This window comes from Salvelinus sp. IW2-2015, unplaced genomic scaffold, assembly GCF_002910315.2.
Source record: "Salvelinus sp. IW2-2015 unplaced genomic scaffold, ASM291031v2 Un_scaffold1912, whole genome shotgun sequence".
In the NCBI taxonomy this organism is placed as follows: Eukaryota; Metazoa; Chordata; class Actinopteri; order Salmoniformes; family Salmonidae; genus Salvelinus; species Salvelinus sp. IW2-2015.
The window spans coordinates 138431-146467 of NW_019943272.1; the positions used below are offsets into that span (position 1 = coordinate 138431).

General features: G+C 44.0%; 4 long non-coding RNA genes across 9 annotated transcripts; 2 read left to right on the forward strand and 2 right to left on the reverse strand.

The window, feature by feature from the left end:
* Nucleotides 1-509: 509 nt before the first annotated feature.
* On the reverse strand, nt 510-1170 carry LOC112072397 (uncharacterized). Its single transcript, XR_011476184.1, has 2 exons — nt 1108-1170; nt 510-1031 (listed from the first exon to the last, which is right to left on the reverse strand). It is a non-coding gene; the product is annotated as an uncharacterized lncRNA (long non-coding RNA).
* On the forward strand, nt 990-1603 carry LOC139024819 (uncharacterized). 2 transcript variants are annotated; one of them, XR_011476183.1, is made up of 4 exons: nt 990-1064; nt 1103-1171; nt 1250-1327; nt 1366-1603. It is a non-coding gene; the product is annotated as an uncharacterized lncRNA (long non-coding RNA). The 2 variants fall into 2 exon arrangements; XR_011476182.1 differs by having other exon boundaries at nt 1250-1287; nt 1328-1603.
* Nucleotides 1562-3749, reverse strand: LOC139024818 (uncharacterized). 5 transcript variants are annotated; one of them, XR_011476178.1, is made up of 7 exons: nt 3488-3749; nt 3277-3438; nt 2721-3174; nt 2523-2671; nt 1893-2321; nt 1814-1856; nt 1562-1608 (listed from the first exon to the last, which is right to left on the reverse strand). It is a non-coding gene; the product is annotated as an uncharacterized lncRNA (long non-coding RNA). The 5 variants fall into 5 exon arrangements; XR_011476179.1 differs by having other exon boundaries at nt 2771-3174; nt 3277-3749; XR_011476180.1 differs by having other exon boundaries at nt 1814-1850; nt 1925-2321; nt 3277-3749.
* LOC139024820 (uncharacterized) lies at nt 3639-4313 on the forward strand. Its single transcript, XR_011476185.1, has 2 exons — nt 3639-3755; nt 3804-4313. It is a non-coding gene; the product is annotated as an uncharacterized lncRNA (long non-coding RNA).
* Nucleotides 4314-8037: the final 3724 nt, after the last annotated feature.

Genomic DNA, 8037 nt, shown 5'->3' on the forward strand with positions numbered 1-8037 from the left:
ACTGCTGTGTCTTCTACCATTCCATACTAATCTATATCAATGACCTTGTTGCTGTGTCTTCTACCATTCCATACTAATCTATATCAATGACCTTGTTGCTGTGTCTTCTACCATTCCATACTAATCTATATCAATAACCTTGTTGCTGTGTCTTCTACCATTCCATACTAATCTATATCAATAACCTGACTGCTGTGTCTTCTACCATTCCATACTAATCTATATCAATAACCTTGTTGCTGTGTCTTCTACCATTCCATACTAATCTATATCAATAACCTTACTGCTGTGTCTTCTACTGTACTTCTCATTGTCTTTGCTGATGACACCAATTAGATTTTATAACACAATAATTTTGAATCACTAATTAATAAAGCTAACTCAGGCATTGCCAAATTTTCTGAATGGTTCCAAATACACAATTCATCTTTACATGTTAAAAAATCCTACATTATTGTATTCACTAGTAAGAATAAGAAATATTGTTAAAAAAAGAGCCAGAATCTCAATTGGTTGGAATGAAATGGAACAAGTCACATCCACTAGATTCCTCAGTTTTAATTGATGAAAAGTTATCCTGGAAAGATCACATTCAGTCTGCAGTAAAGTGATGAAGTGTGTTGATATCAGATAGATGAGTGGTTTGGTTCATCAGGCCTCCTAACTCTATACTAGAGCTTCATTTACTCATATCTCATTTATTGTAATATTGTCTGGGCCAGTAGATATGCCTTCTACCTACACAAATTACTCATCATACAAAAGAAATGTGCAAGACTAGCCACCTCCTCTAATTACCTGGCTCTATCTGCACCTTTGTTTAAGAAACTCAATATCTTGTCTATTTAGGACATTAATGTACACCAATTATGCACTTTCATCAATACTCATATCTCCCAGACAGTTGACCTAAACCCTTCAATGGATTCTTCCAGGTCCCAGTTTACCTAAACCCTTCAATGGATTCTTCCAGGTCCCAGACAGTTGACCTAAACCTTTCAATGGATTCTTCCAGGTCCCAGACAGTTGACCTAAACCCTTCAATGGATTCTTCCACGGTCCCAGTTTACCTAAACCCTTCAATGGATCTTCCAGGTCCCAGTTTACCTAAACCCTTCAATGGATTCTTCCAGGTCCCAGTTTACCTAAACCCTTCAATGGATTCTTCCAGGTCCCAGTTTTACCTAAACCCTTCAATGGATTCTTCCAGGTCCCACAGTTTACCTAAACCCTTCAATGGATTCTCCAGGTCCCAGTTTACCTAAACCCTTCAATGGATTCTTCCAGGTCCCAGCAGTTTACCTAAACCCTTCATGGATTCTTCCAGGTCCCAGTTTACCTAAACCCTTCAATGGATTCTTCCAGGTCCCAGTTTACCTAAACCCTTAATGGATTCTTCCAGGTCCCAGACAGTTTACCTAAACCCTTCAATGGATTCTTCCAGGTCCCAGTTTACCTAAACCCTTCAATGGATTCTTCCAGGTCCCAGTTTACCTAAACCCTTCAATGGATTCTTCCAGGTCCCAGTTTACCTAAACCCTTCAATGGATTCTTCCAGGTCCCAGTTTACCTAAACCCTTCAATGGATTCTTCCAGGTCCCAGTTTACCTAAACCCTTCAATGGATTCTTCCAGGTCCCAGTTGACCTAAACCCTTCAATGGATTCTTCCAGGTCCCAGTACCTAAACCTTCAATGATTCTTCCAGGTCCCAGTGATAACCTCATGATCACCAACTCTCAATCATCTGGATCCATTCCTCAGGTCTCCAGTTGACCTAAACCCTTCAATGGATTTCTCCAGGGCCCAGTTGACCTAAACCCTCAATGGATTCTTCCAGGTCCCAGTTTACCTAAACCTTCAATGGATTCTTCAGGTCCCAGTTTACCTTAACCCTTCAATGGATTCTTCCAGGTCCCAGTTGACCTAAACCCTTCAATGGATTCTTCCAGGTCCCAGTTTACCTAAACCCTTCAATGGATTCTTCCAGGTCCCAGTTTACCTAAAACCCTTCAATGGATTCTTCCAGGTAATTCTGAAATCCATCTATATAACACAGCGATAAGTTCACCCCTCCCCACTGTCGCATCTCATTTATTCAATTCCTTATCAGATACAGAGGTACCATACTCTGGAATTCTTATCTTCACATTGCCAAAACATCATCATCCCTCAATAACTTCAAGTGAAGACTGTGGATCAGTCTGATGAACCAAACTACTCAGTAATCTCCTCCTGAAGACTGGGGATCAGTCTGATGAACCAAACTACTCAGTAATCTCCTCCATGAAGACTGGGGATCAGTCTGATGAACCAAACTACTCTAGTAATCTCCTACATGAAGACTGTGGATCAGCCTATGAACCAAACTACTCAGTAATCTCCTCCATGAAGACGGGGTCAGCCTAATGAACCAAACTACTCAGTAATCTCCTCCATGAAGACTGGGGGTCAGCCCAATGAACCAAACTACTCAGTAATCTCCTCCATGAAGACTGGGGGTCAGCCTAATGAACCAAACTACTCAGTATCTCCTCCATGAAGACTGGGGATCAGTCTGATGAACCAAACTACTCAGTAATCTCCTCCATGAAGACTGGGGATCAGTCTGATGAACCAAACTACTCAGTAATCTCCTCCATGAAGACTGGGGATCAGTCTGATGAACCCAAACTACTCAGTAATTCTCCCAGAAGACTGGGATCAGTCTGATGAACCAAACTACTCAGTAATCTCCTACATGAGACTGTGGATCAGCCTAATGAACCAAACTACTCAGTAATCTCCTCCATGAGACTGGGGTCAGCCTAATGAACCAAACTACTCAGTAATCTCCTCCATTGAAGACTGGGGATCAGCCTAATGAACCAAACTACTCAGTAATCTCCTCCATGAAGACTGGGGGTCAGCCTAATGAACCAAACTACTCAGTAATCTCCTCCATGAAGACTGGGATCAGTCTGATGAACCAAACTACTCAGTAATGTCCTCCAGAAGACTGGGGATCAGTCTGATGAACCAAACTACTCAGTAATCTCCTCCATGAAGACTGGGGATCAGTCTGATGAACCAAACTACCAGTAATCTCCTCCATGAAGACTGGGGATCAGTCTGATGAACCAAACTACTCAGTAATGTCCTCCATGAAGACTGGGGGTCAGCCTGATGAACCACAACTACTCTTAATCTCCTCCATGAAGACTGGGATCAGTCTGATGAACCAAACTACTCATAGTAATGTCCTCCATGAAGACTGGGGTCAGCCTGATGAACCAAACTACTCAGTAATCTCCTCCATGAAGACTGGGATCAGCCTGATGAACCAAACATACTCGTAATCTCCTCCATGAAGACTGGGGGTCAGCCTGATGAACCAAACTACTCAGTAATGTCCTCCATGAGACTGGGGATCAGCCTGATGAACCAAACTACTCAGTAATCTCCTCCATGAAGACTGGGATCAGCCTGTAACCAGAACTACTCAGTAACCCATTCCATATAGCCCAACTCTGACATGCACATTTAAACAAAACAAATATATGTATTTATTTGTTTCATGATTACATTCATAATTAGTAGGTTTTGTTATCTGTTTAATTGTTCTACTTCTGTATTGTATATTATTTTTGGGAGGTGTGGTTCTTAAATCAGCCCTTCCAACCTGCACACCATTTATTATTGATTGGTTTCATCTGTATTGTTGTCTGTCACTTGTTTTCTTTGTATAAATAAATGAAACCTAAGAAGTAGGGTGGAGGTGTGTCAATGAGTAGGTGGTCTAGGATAGTGTGTGTGGTCAGTTTAGGGTGGTCAGGTAGGGTGGAGGGTGGTCAGGTAGGGTGGAGGGTGGTCAGGTAGGGTGGTCAGGTAGGGTATAATATAGTCAGGTAGGGTATTGATCAGCAGGGGCTGAAGGTAAAAAATCTTCATCAAAATCTTCACCTGTTGCATGAGTGACAGTTAAAGACTAACCAGGAGATGGAACTTTTAACTTTGTTAAGCTTATACTAACGTCTAGTGTCAGCTGTAAGCAGTGAGCAGCACAGCCGGGTTCTGTGGTAGTTGGCTGTGACGGATGCATTCTAGAGGCTTTCTCTCAGCTGGTACAGTGGGGTGTCACGCCTTTCACTTCCACAGAGAGAGATTAGTTATCCACTCAGGACATTCAGAGTTCAGAACTTCTGTCCCTGATGAGCTGTTAAACAAAACCAGTGGTGGAGAGGTGGCCACTTTCCTGTTTTAGGAACCCTGCATTGCCCCTTTAAATACATGGTAATCATCACAGACATTTGATCAGTCAAGAGAGAGAACGGAGCAGAGAAAAGTAAATGTCAAAATGTCAGCATTCACTTCTGCAACTCTTTCAAAGAAGAGAAATCAGTGTTGAGTGGAGAATATGTTCTGCTCATTATAATACTGGTAAAACAATCAGGGAGAATATGTTCTGCTTGTCCTAATACTGGTAAAACAATCAAAGTGATTCACATTGAGTTGTGAGTGATAGAGCAACACAAACCCAGATACTAAAGCACCATTCAGCACCAGTAGAACCCCCTCCTGATAGTGTCCAGGCAGGACAACAAGAGAAGCGAGAGAGAGAAAAAGAGCGATAGATAGACAAACCAAGGGAGAAGAAAACGCCAATCCAGACCAGATCAAAATGTTACTGTAAAAACAGACAGGCAGACAGCCTCCAGGTCTTCAGGTCCAGTAGATTCAAACAGCCCTGGCAGGTAGAGAACCAGACCTAGGGCAACCAGACAGCCCTGGCAGGTAGAGAACCATACCTAGGGCAACCAGACAGCCCTGGCAGGTAGAGAACCAGACCTAGGGCAACCAGACAGCCCTGGCAGGTAGAGAACCAGACCTAGGGCAACCAGACAGGTTCTGATCTAGAACTAAGAGAAACATGGTTTTACTGACAGGACTTCAGAGCGTTAAGGTTCTGGTGGAGTCAGCCCTGATACTTAAGGTTCTGGTGGAGTCAGCCCTGATACTTAAGGTTCTGGTGGAGTCAGCCCTGATACTTAAGAAGGTTCTGGTGGAGTCAGCCTGATACTTAAGGTTCTGGTGGAGTCAGCCCTGAATACTTAGGTTCTGGTGGAGTCAGCCGATTACTTAAGGTTCTGGTGGAGTCAGCCCTGATACTGCTGGAGTCTCTGTGCTGTTAGGTTAAGGTTCAGACCCGTAGGGCTTCTCTGCCTGGTTCTAGTAAGTGTCAAAGGCCAGCTCAGCAAGTGGATCATCTCTGGTACTATACGCCCAGCTACTCGGGTCAGTTCAGCCCTGGTACTGTGGTATCTCTGGGTCAGTTCAGCCTGGTACTGTGGTAATCTCTGGGTCAGTTCAGCCCTGTGTTCCTGGTACTGTGGTATCCTCTGGGTCAGTTCAGCCCTGGTGTTCTGGTACTGTGGTATCTCTGGTCAGTTCAGCGTGGTGTTCTGGTACTGTGGTAGCTCTGGTCAGTTCAGCCCTGGTCTTCTGGTACTGGGTAGCTGGTCAGTTAGCCCTGGTCTTCTGGTACTGGGGAGGGTACCAGTCCAGATTAGCCGTGAGAGGAGAAGATAGGTCTGCTGATGTTACTGTTGGTGGTCATGGCGTTCAGCTCCCACCTAAAAGGAGACAGTGACAGTTAGAGACACAGGCTGTCCTGCTGTGGGACTGAGGGTTAGGAGCAGGGAGGGAGTGTTCTAGGACTGAGGGGTTAGGACAAGGAGGGAGTGTTTTTAGGCTGAGTGTCCTGCTGTGGATGAAGGTGTAGGACCAGGGAGGAGTGTTTTAGGCTGAGTGTCCTGCTGTGGACTGAGGTTAGGACCAGGGAGGAGGTTTAGGCTGAGTGTCCTGCTGTGGACTGAGGGTTAGGACCAAGGAGGGAGTGTTTTAGGACTGAGGTTAGGACCAAGGAGGGAGTGTTTTAGGCTGAGTGTCCTCTGTGGGACTGAGGTTTAGGCTGAGTGTCCTCTGTGGGACTGAGGGTTAGGACCAAAGAGGGAGTGTTTTAGGCTGAGTGTCCTGCTGTGGGACTGAGGGTTAGGACCAGGGAGGGAGTGTTTTTAGGCGAGTGTCCTGCTGTGGAACAGAGGGTTAGGACTAGTGAGTGAGTGTTTAGGCGAGTGTCGCTGTGGGACTGAGGGTTAGGACTAGGGAGGGAGTGTTTTAGGCTGAGGTTGGGGACAAAGGAGGGAGTGTTTTAGGCTGAGTGTCCTGCTTTATGCTGAGGGAGGTTGAAACATGAGAAGCAGAGAGCAGGCTGAGGACAAGACGAGACTAGAGGGGCTGAGGCCATCGAGGACGCTGATGGAGCTGAGGGCCAGGGATGGACGCTGATGACACTAGAAGGCTGAGGGCCAGGGAGGGACGCTGTAGGAGACTGATGGCCAGGAAGGGAAGCTTATGAGAACTAGAGGGGCTGAGGGTTACAGAGGAAGAGTAGATGGTCTTAAGGGTTAGAGAGGAAGACTGATAGACACTAGAAGGTTGAGGGTCACAGAGGGAGACTGATGGAGAAAAGAGGTGTTGAGGGTCACAGAGGGTCACAGAGGGAGTCTGGTGGAGACTAGAGGAACTGAGGGTTAGAGAGGGAGAATGATGATTAGAACATTAGTAGTAGTGGTAACAGCTGACAGCAAACATTATCAGACACAATTATCAGAACATTAGTAGTAGTGGTAGCAGCTGACATGCAGGACATTTATCAGAACATTATCAGAACATTAGTAGTAGTGGTAGCAGCTACATGCAGGACAAATCAGAACATTAGTAGTAGTGGTAACAGCTAACAGCAGAACTTTATCAGAACATAGTAGTAGTGGTAGCAGCTGACATGCAGAACATTATCAGAACATAGTAAAGTAGTGGTAACAGTGACATGCAGGACATTATCAAGAACATTAGTAGTAGTGGTAGCAGCTGACATGCAGGACATTATCAGAACATTAGTAGGTAGTAACAGCTGACATGCAGGACATTATCAGAACATTAATAGAACATTAGTACACTACGTAAATAAAGTGGTATACAGCTCGACATGCAGAACTACTATTAATGGTTTCCTAAACGAAACAGGTATGTAGTTAGATTGGTACCAAACATTCAGGGTCAGCAGGTTCGCTCAAATTCCTGGGCAACTCAGAATCAATATTCAATCACCTTTTCAGTACATTAATCTCAAGACATTACTGTACCTAGTAAGCTTAATGGTTCTGGGTAAATACGACATCTGTGTACACTGTGCAGTGCAAATGTCCAGTACTCTGTTAATCCAGAACATTAGTAGTGAACTGTGGTAGCAGCTGACTCCGAATACTGAACAAAGTCAGTAAACATCTAAGTAACTAAACTATGGGTTAGTCCTCTGTTAATAAAAATAGTAGTTTGTGGTAAGTAATGTTAAGTCTGTCAACAAATGATGAACAGACCTTTGCTATGCTAGCGTCAGATATACCTATCATATATAATTAGATAACTACTGAATAGATAGTGTTAAGTGGTACTGACCATGTCAGCTAGGTCTTAGCCACCATGCCAGATCATTATCAGAACATCTATCAAAGAACCATCTAGTAAGCTATACTGTATCTGAGACTGAGCGCTTGACCAGAGCAGAATCATTATTAACAGAACATTAGTGTATGTAGTGGTATGCTTAGGCTGACAACACAGAAACATTGATCTAGCATGAACACATGTCAGAGTAAGTGTTGCATTGGTACATGCATAATGTTCAGCTGACATGCAGAACATTATCAGAAATTAGTAAGTAATGTGCTCGGTTGACATGCTTGACAAGTGCAGAACATTAATCTATACAAGCAACCCGGGAACGAGCTGATCTCTTCAGACAATACTCATCCTAATTGTTCATGAATAACATGTCACCATTGTAACGTAGATATAGTCAAGCTGTTACTCCTCACGCACAGACAGCTGACATGCAAACCTAACTATTTAACATACAGAATCTATTTCTTGTAAGTATAAAGTGTTGTAACCTGAGCCTGACTAGTGCACAGGAGACATTACTCAGTGCTAACCAACAT